The sequence below is a fragment of the Pseudonaja textilis genome, chromosome 2 (genome assembly GCF_049901715.1).
Source record: "Pseudonaja textilis isolate UNSWEBS1 chromosome 2, rPseTex1.2, whole genome shotgun sequence".
Taxonomy (NCBI): Eukaryota; Metazoa; Chordata; class Lepidosauria; order Squamata; family Elapidae; genus Pseudonaja; species Pseudonaja textilis.
In genome coordinates, this window is record NC_141991.1 from 89,050,244 (window position 1) to 89,062,437 (window position 12,194).

The following is a 12,194-nucleotide window of genomic DNA, read 5'->3' on the forward strand; positions in this document are numbered from 1 at the left end:
AGTGGTTAGAATGCAGTATTGCAGACTAATTTAGCTCACTGTCAGAAGTTTGATCCTCACCGGCTCAAAGCTGACTCAGCCTTCCATCCTTCCAAGGTCAGTAAAGTGAAGACCCACATTGTTGGAGGCAATATGCTGACTCAGTAAACTGCTTAGAGACGGCTGTAAAGCACTATGAAGCGGTTTATAAGTCTGAGTGCTATTGCTATTTTCATGGAGAACATCAGGAATCTCTAAGAAGTCTTGAACATCATTGATCAGAACCGGAGAATAAACCTGCTGTTGTTAAAAAAATTAAGGATGAATGTGAAAAGAGATCGCCAGAGATCAGGAAACAGAAGAAAAATGGATATTAAAACAAATTGTAGAAATTGCCAAGAAGAGAAGCCATAGTCAAGAAAGACAAAGATAAAAGGAAGGAACTTAAGAAAGAATTTCAGAGGAGTGCTGGAAGTGTCAGGAAACAGAATTAAAACATCTTTGAAGGCATCTAGGTTGGAAACAAAGAAAGTCTTCCAAAAGATCTGTCAACTCAGGTTACTATGTTTAAGGTTACCAATGGACAGATAGCCCAGTCTTGTTTGATAGTGAGATGGGTGGCTTATACATTTAATAAATAAATAAATAGTAACTGACTCCAAGAGGTTCAAGCGAAAATGTTTTGTCAACCTCCAAGATTTGTTTGAAGACATTACCTACTTATAAGAATCTATAGTATTAGGTGATAGTTCAGCATTCTGGTCATTACCATTCAGGAAAATATAGGAATTGGAACATTTTCATAAATATGGTAAGCAGTGGTGGAATTCAAAATTTTTTACTACCAGTTCTGTGGGCATGGCTTATTTGGTGGTCATGTGACTGGGTGGGCGTGGCTTGGTGGTCATGTGACTAGGTGGTCATGGCTTGGTGGTCATGTGACTGGGTGGGCATGTCCAACTCAATGTCATTCATATCAATGGGTGCCTCACCTGGCCCCTCCCTCCCAGCCATTCCTTGTCACCCAGCCTCAACTTATCTATAGTTCTGTAAAAAAGTTGTTCACCTTTTTTGACTTTATTATCTGCATACTATAGATGTACTTTCATGGACCACTGAAAGGAAGAAATGGCTCACATATTTTACTCAAGAGTGTGATAGGCAACAAGCTTTTAAGGGGCTGCCACAAAGAAAGAGGGACAATGTATTTTCCAAAGCACCAGAATGCAAACAAGAAGCAGCGGATGGAAACTGAACAGAGAGAAGTAACCTAAAACTAAGGAGAAACTTCATGACAGTGAGAACAATTAACCAGTGTAACTGCCTGTCTCCAGAAGTTCTGGGTGCTCAATCACTAGAAGTTTTAAAGAAAAGACTGGACAGCCATTTCTCTGAAGTGGTAGAGGATTCACCCCAAGGTCCCTTCTAAGTATTATTCTGACACCTTTCCCAGGATTTCTACTCAGAGTTTGGCATCCTCAGTTTTCTTGCCTGAGCTGGGGGTTGGACTAGAAGACCTCCAAGGTCCCTTGTCAACTCTGGTTAAACATATGTGTATTTTATGCTCTGGATTATTGACATTGAATGCATGTAAAATATGTGGTAGCCCTGGGCAAAAGAAAGGCAGAAAAATCACTCTAGGTGTAGGGATAGTGTAAAATATTAACACATGATAAATAATGGAACAATTAAAAATAATAGCACAGAGTTTTATCTCTCTCTCTCTTCCCATTTTTTTTCTTTCTTTCCCTACCTCCCTCTTTCTTTCTTTCTTTCTTTCTTTCTTTCTTTCTTTCTTTCTTTCTTTCTTTCTTTCTTTCTTTCTTTCTTTCTCTCTCTCTCTCTCTCTCTCTCTCTCTCTCTCTCTCTCTCTCTCTCTCTCTCTCATACACACACACACACACACACACACACACACAGCACTTAACAGACAAGCATTTGGGAAGCAGCTCCTTTAAATTTCTTCAAGGCTTGAGTGGATTACCCCACCCCCTCTGTCAGACCACACTCCTTCTCACTCCAGACACTTTAACTCATACGGGGAAAGCGATACTTGCAGCATTCATGCCTGTCTTCCTTTCCTCGGGGAGAAAGAGGACGTGGGGAACGGAAACCTAGGAGAGCGATCGCAAGTGAGCGACTGGGCTACCGGGTTGGGGGCATGGCCAGCCACTGGTTCGGCAACCCACGCCAAATAACCGCTACCGGTTCACCCAAGCAGGTGCGAACTGGTTGAATACCACCTCTGATGGTAAGCAAGAGAAGAAATATCAGTAAATGTAATTTTTATACCTTATGTCAGCAAATCTTGAGAAGGATACATTGACTAGGAAGAAGTTCATCTACATTCCAATATCAAACAAAGAGATTTAACTGACTGTGGAAAATATTGTACAATATATTTAATTTTCCATTCTAACAAATACTGCCAAGATTATCCCACAAAAATTAAAGCCCTACATGGAGATGACAGAAGTTCAGGTTTGCTTTACCAAAGGCTGAGGAACCTGAGACATTATTGTTAATAATACTGATAATTAAGAGAGCCAAATAATACCAAAAAGAGATTAATATCTGCTTGAATAGAAGCTGTGGAATATACTTAAATAAATGGGAATCCTCAGAATATCTCATTGTTGTCATGCAAAATCTATACATGGCTCAAAAAACCACATTACAGGTAGAACAAGATGAGACAGGCTGGAGGATTGGTAAAGGAATGAGCAAGGCGGTATATTCTCTTCTTATTTATTCAACCTATATGTGAAATATACTGTATATTGAAGGAAGCCAGGTTGGAAGAAGAATTTTAAAATAAGAGGAAGACACTTCACTTGGGTGCTGACTTAATCAGGGAGCAAGCATAATTTTTGTTCAAAGATGGGTTGCTTTATCAAGTTTATGAATTCAAGAAGACTTTCAGTTAGTTTCAAAGGACTGTTTGTATCACATTAATGTTCATGTTCTAGGACTCAGTATGTCAAATCTAATTCAGTGACCTGAAAGATGTAGGCTTCAGCTGGGCTTCAAAAATCCAATTGGCTGCCAGTTGGTAACAGGACGGTACAGAAAACTCTGCCTTTCTCTAGATCAGGAGCCAGATGTGTCACACGCAGGCCATACTTACCTGAGCTCCGCAAATTGGAAAAACATCACGAAACATCATGTGATGGCAATGTGATGCTGCAAGTTTGACACCATGCTCTAGATCATCTAGAACATTGGTCCTCAACCTTTCCAGCTTGGTGGTGTGGCACAGGGGGGAGAGAAGGAATGGTTCCATGTAAGGGGCAGGCACACGCAGGCACACAGCTCCGTTTATGCAAGTGATGGGTGCACATGCCTGCGGCTTATGTGAATGGAGTTTCATGTGTGAACCCAAGTGCCTGCTGCTTGGGTGAGTGGAACTTCTCATGTGTGTGCAAGTGTCAGCTGCTTGTGTGGCCCTGTTCCGAATGGGCCACAGCCTGATAGTGGGCCACAGCCCAGGGATTGTGGACCCCAATCTAGATTTTTACAACCCAGTTCATGTGGTCAAAGAATAACATGAAAGCAATTTATTGTCTAGCGTGAGTTCTTATTAAAGCAATTTGGCAGTAAATAAGGATTTTATGATGAGCTGGATTTAGATCTCTTGTGGGAACAAAAGAATTCATAACTGATGGTGCAACTGACCCCTTCCTCAGGCTCACCCTGGTCATCTCCTACATTTATACCCTCACAAATTTCTGAAGAGGGCTCTGGGGCAAACTACTTTGTTACCCTTGCAGTAATAATATAAGGCAGGCTACTTTATTATGTATTCTGTCTTTTAAAATGGAAAATTTAGAATTGCCATGTATGCATAATTCCATCTAATGCTTCTAGTACAATGCTACAATACTGCTTAGTTGTCTCTCTGGGGGATAGGAGATGGTTTCATTCATAGCAATTGGCTAGTTTTATTATTTTAATGTGCTGTGGGTCAGCTTATTGATCATGGTAGTGTATAGTGAAGTATAGATACAATAATTTTATCTAGGGTGTCAATTAAAAACTGAAAATTATTTCAAGGATAAAAAGGTTGAGAAAGAGAGTTTTAATCCTTTCCAAGGATCCCTTCCAAACAACCACATTTTGAAAGTGGGAGAATCAGCAGTCTATGAATGAATGAATGATCAGAATTCTATGTGAGAGTGGAATATACTAGATTCTTAGAAATTGTGTTGGGATCTAAACTATGGAATTTTCATATAATAGTATAGTTTTCAAATATCCAGATTACAAGATGGTTTCCCATTATGATGTCATAAAGTTTTATGGGGAATTTAGAGAATATAGAAGATTCCATTTTATCCTGCTTCCCTGTAACACTAACAAAATGAGTCAGAGCCTATTGATTCTCAAAACTAGTTTTCCTGACATGCAGTCTCTCTTTTTTAAATCTTAGTTTCTAATACTGCTTTTTTCTATTGCCTGTCAATAATAAATATTTATTTATGTGCGAAATCAGGTACCCCCTTTTTTATGACCACTGTCCCAAAACAAGACACCAAACAGATTTGGAAACTACTATGTAACAACAACCTTATAAAATCAAGCAATTAAAATATTGAACAAGAACAAGGGACAGAACAGCATAGAGTTGACTGAACAAATATGGAAACAAAAGGGTTCTGCTATAAATGAAGAGGAAGATAATTTCTTTTTTATGATTATTTTAAGAATGTTCTTAAACCATAAATGGTAGTACAAGTCCCTTATACTTGACTTAATAGCCAACTAGCATTCAGTTCCTTTCCAAACAGATTAATGTGTTCATTAGAATCTATTTTCTTTGGAAACCTAAATCCAAGCTTTCCCTTTCTACCTCAGTTCCATATAAAATATATTAATAGTCTGACTTTGTCACTTGCAGGAAGAAGAACTGGGAAAGGAACATTTTGTCATGGAATTGCTTGCCTCAACCGAACCTGAATGCTCAAAGGATAGACTGGAGAACCTTTCCTTGCTATTATAAACAGGGGCTTCCATATAGAATCATTCTATCATGAGTAATACAGTTTATTAACCCAGTGTGTGCATTTTCAATGTTCAAAAATAATCGATAATCAGTACAAATTTAAATAATGAGGTTAATTATATATCCAAAAGTCAAACAATAAACATTTAACAATGTATTTGGAAAGTCACCTGCAAAATATTTGACGCTAGTACCATCTAAAGGTAAACAAATAAGAGGACATTAATCTATCTGAGGAATTCACGTAGTATATTGCTCAATGAGACGGAGATGAAGAAGTTGTTCAGTGAGTCACAGGAAAACTGGAGGAAAAGTAGAATTATTTACCTTATAGAGTACTCAGTTCTAGAGGATAAAAGCAGAATGAAAAGCACACTATTGCCAGAACAATGGTCAGAATATTTCAGACTTTCTCATACAACAATGAAGGAACCATACACAAGATGTAGCTTTTGATAGTCATAGATATAACATATGCTAAGGGAGAGTCTTTGTACAGTCTTCATATAATCAAGGAAAAGAGAAAAATTTGGATAGAGAAGAAAAAGATAGAAGAAAATTAATCACCTTTTCTTTTCAATACTGAAGTGCTTGCACAGACGTGGTCTTGAAAGCTGGTGTTAGATGGCTCCTCCAACAGTTGGACAGAAAAGAAGATAGGAAATCCTATCAGTAGTTGCTTCTTGATTCTATTTTTCCTAGGTCAGTTTGATGTGATCCCAAGCTTTCTGAGCACACAATTCTCTTGGTAACTCAAACCTATTCAAAGAATGAGCATCAGTATACTATTACTTTCTCTGATTCTGGATAAAGCTGAAGCTGGTGAACTTTTCCAGGATGTGGAACCCAACTTATTAAGAACTAGAGGCAGAGAAGTCTATACTTTTAAACTTTATAAAGGTAATGTGCTATAGGCAGTTTGTTTAGTTCCTGTAAGGCTCCTTGAATTTGTAATTTAGTGAAAGACCCTGAGTCCCTGACCAATTTCTTATACTCACTGGGTTCAGGTCCAGGCTGCTGAGGGAAATCTGGCTTCAGATGTTTCGAAGAGGTTTCTCTCTGAGATAAGTAATGACTAGCAGGTGAAGATAAAAGTTCAAGGCTAGCTGTTTCTTGTTGGAGTCCTGAAAGATTTCATCTATTAATTGAGAGAAGAGAAGCTCTTCTTTTATAGAAGATTCTGGCCCTGAGGCAAAGGTAAATGAGGTAATCCTTCCTGAAAAAGGGCAGGACAAAAAAGGTCCAGAAAGAGATGGAAAATTGAAAAGGTTGGGCTAAAGTGGGTTGGGCTTCCTGTCTTCCAGAATTTGCCAAAATTCTGATTGCCCAGGTCCTCTAATGATTTGGATTGACAAAAGACGATGCAATGAAGGTCAATGAGTCACTGAAAAATAATGAAATAATAAAGAAAGGAAAAATAATGTCTAATAAAAGAAATGGTCCAAGAATCCATGGCTTTAGCAACAAGCAGATCCAACTGCTACTATTTTATTAAAGTCCAGCAAACAACCCATGCAAATGAAAGAAAAAAGGGGCACACTCCCCCTTTTCCAAGTCCTGATGAAGAGCATCCCTAGGATGAGTAATGCTATTTCCATCCTTGTTTGGACTCGAATGAAAACACTATAGCTGCCTCTATCATAGGCAATGTATAAGTGAAACCTAACCATTTTTCAATTGCTTGATAAGCCGTGGTGGCACAGTGGTTAGGATGTAGTATTGCAGGCTAATTCTGCCAACTACCAACAATTCCATCCTGATCAGATCAAAGTTGACTCAGCCTTCCATCCTTCCAAGGTCAGTAAAATGAGGACCCAGATTATTGTTGGAGGCAATATGTTGACTCTATAAAACAACTTACAGAGAGCTGTAAAGCATTGTGAAGTGGTATATAAGTATAAGTGCTATTGCTATTGCTTACCTTAAAAAAGGAAAGATTGTAGTTCAGGTGGCTGTTGTCTAAAATGGATGATTCCAAAGAAAGAATCTTATAAAGGAGCTACATCAGTGTCTTCATCAAGATTCCTCCACTTCCTGGATCAAGTTTCTTACATTCTCTCCACCCCCGAAAGCAACTAAGAGGGCTTGGCTCAAATTCATAGGTAGATGAAATCATGCTAGATAGCACTCTTCCGTCAGAGTCTGCTGTATACCATCCCAGTCCTAAGGATGAAGGTTCCATTGGAAAATGAAGCTCCAGTGGACTTTGACTCAGATGTATGGTGTCAAGAAAAATATTGTGCAATGTATCACAGTGGCATATTGACAAAATGTGCAATGCATCATGGTAGCCTGATGTTCTTCCAGTTCTTCCGGTCCATCAGGTGGGAGGGATCAGCGCCACTATGTAATCAAACTAAGAAATCAACTCCAAAGGACTACTTTTATTAAGAATGGCTATAACAGAATCTCATCTGATTATGTTATGCCTCCTACTACTACTTATAGTTCAGTGAATTAGGATAGCGTCTGTTAAAACTGGTTAGGGAGTCCATTGTGAACTTAAAATATGTTTCCTGCTCATTATTGTGGCATCTGGATCTTGCATATCCCCATAAAATCATCTTCATTTCTCTTTACAAGTTGCAGGCTATGTCAAACAAGCTCACTGAATGATAACACATGAACACAAGGATGGAAAGATACAAATACTTCTCTCCTTGTGTAGATCTGAAGATAAATTCTTTCCCATGTATAGGAAAATTATTATTTTTTCTTTCTTCACATCTTTTCTGCCATTTCGTCTCAATAAAATGAAGATCCTGGGTCTAGAAGACAGAGGGGAAACTGTATTCAATAGTCTGATTATTGAGCATCATTAGCAAACTGATGGCAGTCCCTCCCTTTGAATTATTGTTAAACAGCAATTCTTATAAATGGAATAAAATGGATGAAGGAAAGGGTTAGGATTAGGGTTAGCAGAACCAGACATTTTAATTGCCACATGACCTAGTATAATCATCCAATGGTTGCCATGCAAGTAAGAATTGAACTTCATCTGCTTCAGAATCCCCAAGACAGCCTGTGTCCAGAATTGTGCTTCTATAGATTACAATCTATAGATTGCACCTGTAGAAAATAGGTGGGGTTTTGTGTGTGTGTGTGTGTGTGTGTGTGTGTGTGTGTGTGCAATTAGTCACCAAAGTTATAAATTAAGAGTATATGATGCTTTCATGAGTTTATGATCTGATTTCAACAATACATTAATGGAGACTAATTAAAATGTTGTTGTTTTCCTGGATAAGTTAATGGAAAATAGAAAATTATCTGGCTTTAAAATTATCTGTGGCAGCCCCTCAAATATTGGAACAGTGCTATCATGTGTCCCCTAGTCCTTCTTTTCACTAGACTAACCAAGCCCAGTTTCTGTAACTGTTCTCAGAGGTGGGCTGCTGCAGGTTCGGATGTGTTCACCCAAATCCCTTCTTCCGATTCTGTATGGTTTGGAGAACCAGCAAATCAGACCACCGGCTGGCCCTGTCTCTCCTGTTTTTCAGGCCACTTTCAGCTGTTTTTTGGGTGAAAAATGGCCTGAAAAAGTCTCAAAAAAACCTGGCCTGAAAACCGGCCTGGGTTTTTTGGCTGTTTTCAGGCCATTTTTTGGGTCAAAGACCCAGCCAATCAGGTGGTACTTGGGAGGCAGAGAATAGATGGGATGGGGCCAACAAGAAGTGGTATTTACCGGTTCTCCAAACTACTCAAAATTTCTACTACTGGTTCTCCAGAACAGGTCAGAACCTGCTGAATACCACCTCTGCAAATGTCTGAATCTTACCTGTTCCTTTGAGGTGAATGGTTGGGAGGCAGGACTGGGTGTGATGAGTGATATCACCCACCCAGTCACATGACCAACTAGCCACTCCTACCCAGCCAAAGAACTGGTTGATGAAAAATTTGCAGCCCACCACTGACTGTTCTTCATATGTTTTAGTCCCTGAATCATCATAGTTGCTCTTCTCTGCACTTTTTCTAGAGCTTCAACATCTTTTTATAATGTGGTGACCAAAACTGGATGCAGTACTCTAAGTGTGGTCTTACTAAGGCTTTATAGAGTAGTATTAGTACCTCACTTGGTCTTGATTGTTTCCCTCTGTTAATACAATTTAGGATTGCATTGGCTTTTTTGGCTGCTGCTGCAACTGCTGACTCATATTTAGCTGGTTGTCCACTAAGACTCCAAGATTCCTCTCACAGTTACTGCTGTTGAGCCTGGTTTCACCCAGTCTATGAATGTACTTTTGTTTTTTCTTGCCAAAATGTTTAAGTCGGTCAAGATCCCTCTAGATCTTGAGCCTATCTTCTAGGGTGTTAGCTATTCCTACCAGTTTAGTATCATCTGCAAATTTGGTAAGTTCCCCTTCTATTCCCTCATCTGTCATTTATGAAGATATTGAAGAGTACTGGGCCTAAAATGGAACCTTGTGGCACCCCACTGCTAACTTCGCTCCATGAAGACTTAGACCCATTAAGGACTACTCATTGAGTATGGTTTGTCAGCCAGTTGCAGATCCATCTGGAGGTGATGCTATCTATTCCACTTTTTTCTAGCTTCCCAAGAAGTAGATTGTGGACTACTTTGTCGAATGCCTTACATTATGTCCACAGCAGTGATGGGATTCAAATTTTTTTCACTACTGGTTCTGTGGGCGTGGCTTGGTGGATGTGGCAGGGGAAGGATACTGTAAAATCTCTAGTCAAAGGTGGTATTTTCTGGTTCTCCGAACTACTCAAAATTTCCGTTACTGGTTCTCCAGAACTGGTCAGAACCTGCTGAATACCACCTCTGGTCCACAGTATTTTGCTGGTCTAATTTAGTCACTCTGTTGAAAAATGAAATAAGATTGGTTTGGCATGATCTGTTTTTAACAAACCCGTGCTGACTGCTAGTTATTATTTTACTTGTATCTAGTTGTTGGCAGATCTGTTTTTTTCTTATCTTTTCCAGTATCTTTCCAGGTATTGATGTTAAGCTGATTGGCCTGTAGTTTCTTGGGTCTGTTCCCCCCCACCCTTTTTTTTAAAGATGGGAACCACATCAGCTCTTTTCCAGTCCTCTGGTAGTTCCCTGGTGTTCCAGGATTTTTGAAAGATATGGTGCAGTGGTTCTGAGATGACCTCTGCCAGCTCCTTTAAAACTCTGGGATGTAATCCATCTGGCCCCGGTAATTTGTTTTCATCAAGATCAGACAGGTGTTCTCTTACTATTTTTGCTTATTTTAACTTTTATTTCTGGTCTGCCTTTTACAGTTATGTTTTTGGTGGGTTGAACTATAGTTTCTTTTTGTGTGAAGACGGATGCAAAGAATGAGTTAAGCAGCTCTGCTTTCTCTCTGTTGCCTGTTACTTCCTTGCCATCTTCTCTCTTTAGTGGACTGACTGTTTCCTTCAGTGGTGGGTTTCCAGATTTTTTCCTACTGGTTCTATGTGTGCACGTAGAATTTCAAGGCTCGGTTGTGGTTGTAAGTCAGGGGTTACCTGTTTTAAATATCTGGAATAAATATAAGACAAGGCTGTCCCCAAGATGATCACCGTACACCACAACTCAAGAAGCAGACCAAGAAAAATGGTTAAATTATGAGCATTTGCTGAGGTTTATAGCTGGCGAACCTGTATTAGAATGTAGTTAATTACAGAAGGTATATATTTGTTTTGGTTGGCCTATGCATAAATAAGGACACAATTTGAGAAAGGAAAAGAGAAGGTATAGGAGAGAGTAGGGATGAATTTGAAATAGTTTTATGCAAAGGTGACAAATGTGATTGTAAGAATTTAGAAATTGCTATTAAAATAGGATAAAGAAGCATGGGCCAAAGCAAATAATTATGGATTCCTAAGGTGTTTCTTTGAGGTATTGAGAGAGAGAGAGAGAGAGAGAGAGAGACCTCCCTCCTTTACAAGCATCTCCTATAAATCAAGAGGAGGGGGCAGTTTGGGAATGCTAGACACCAAAAAGAAAAACATTTATCATTACAAATGTATAGGATGTATATATACAATGTCATTTATACAAATGTATATGAGATAAGAAACTTTGCCCTTATATTTCTATATGTTAACTTTATTTAATCAATTCCACATTTTGACCTTTAACATACATATCTGACAAAGAACAGGATTTAGCCTTATACTATTCTCGAAACAGTGACTAAATATTCCTATGAAACATTGCCCTATGTAAAGTGATAGGATAATACTTGCCAGAACTGTTAGGTATCTAGAGCCAAGTTTCGCAATCAACCTGTCCCAGTTCATGTCCCATGAACTAAGTCAATTGCATTAAATACTACGGGCTTGTTCTATAACTTGCTTTGCCAAATCTTTCCTTTACCATATCTTTTATTTCAAGGAATGGTCAGTAAGATTAAAGTAACACACACCTGGAAATTGGTCACATCCACGGGCCTTTTTAATAGCATAAAATCAAAGGCCATTTCATTCTGAAAAATTGCTATTCTTAGATTTTCATGCTCCTCATTCAGGAGTACTATAGCATTTGACACACAGCAGTCATGTCAGTAGAAGCCAAAATCACAAGCTACGTCTGATTTACTTTGATCATATCATGAGTGCAAATTCATTGGAAAAGTCAATGATGCTGGAAATGGTTAGTAGAACAAGAAGAAGGGACAAACAAAGAGCACACCAATAATATCAAAACTGATGCAAATGTGAACATCCAACATCTGAAAGAAGCTCTGCTTAGTAGGGTAGCTTAGAGAGCACTTGCCTATAAAGTTGCTAAGAGTTGGATATGTCTGAAAACAACAACAATAGCATTTGAAGTTTTGTTTGTATTTTTTTATAACTAAACAAGCCAATTTGCTAATATCAAGGTAAATAGGGCTAGTGTGCCAATTATAGATATTGAGCCCATAATCATCCTTAGTATCAGAGATTTCAAACTCCTGGCCCGCAGACCGGATGCATCATGCTCTGGCCAAGCCAACCTCAGTTTAGTGAAGGGAGGGGAAATGCTGATATGTCACAGACGCCACTGTGAAGACATGAATTTGACACCTCCTGGTCTATATGGTCATCACAGCTACTGTCAAATGGGGAGTTTTGAACAATGGGGATTGTGTAAAAGGATGTTAAATGCCCAATTGCACAGGGGCCTCTTGAATCATGTGCTGGAAAAAACATGAAAATGCACATTTTCCACACAACAAACACCCCTTTGGTAAGTACAAAGCTGTTTGTAGATAAACAAGTT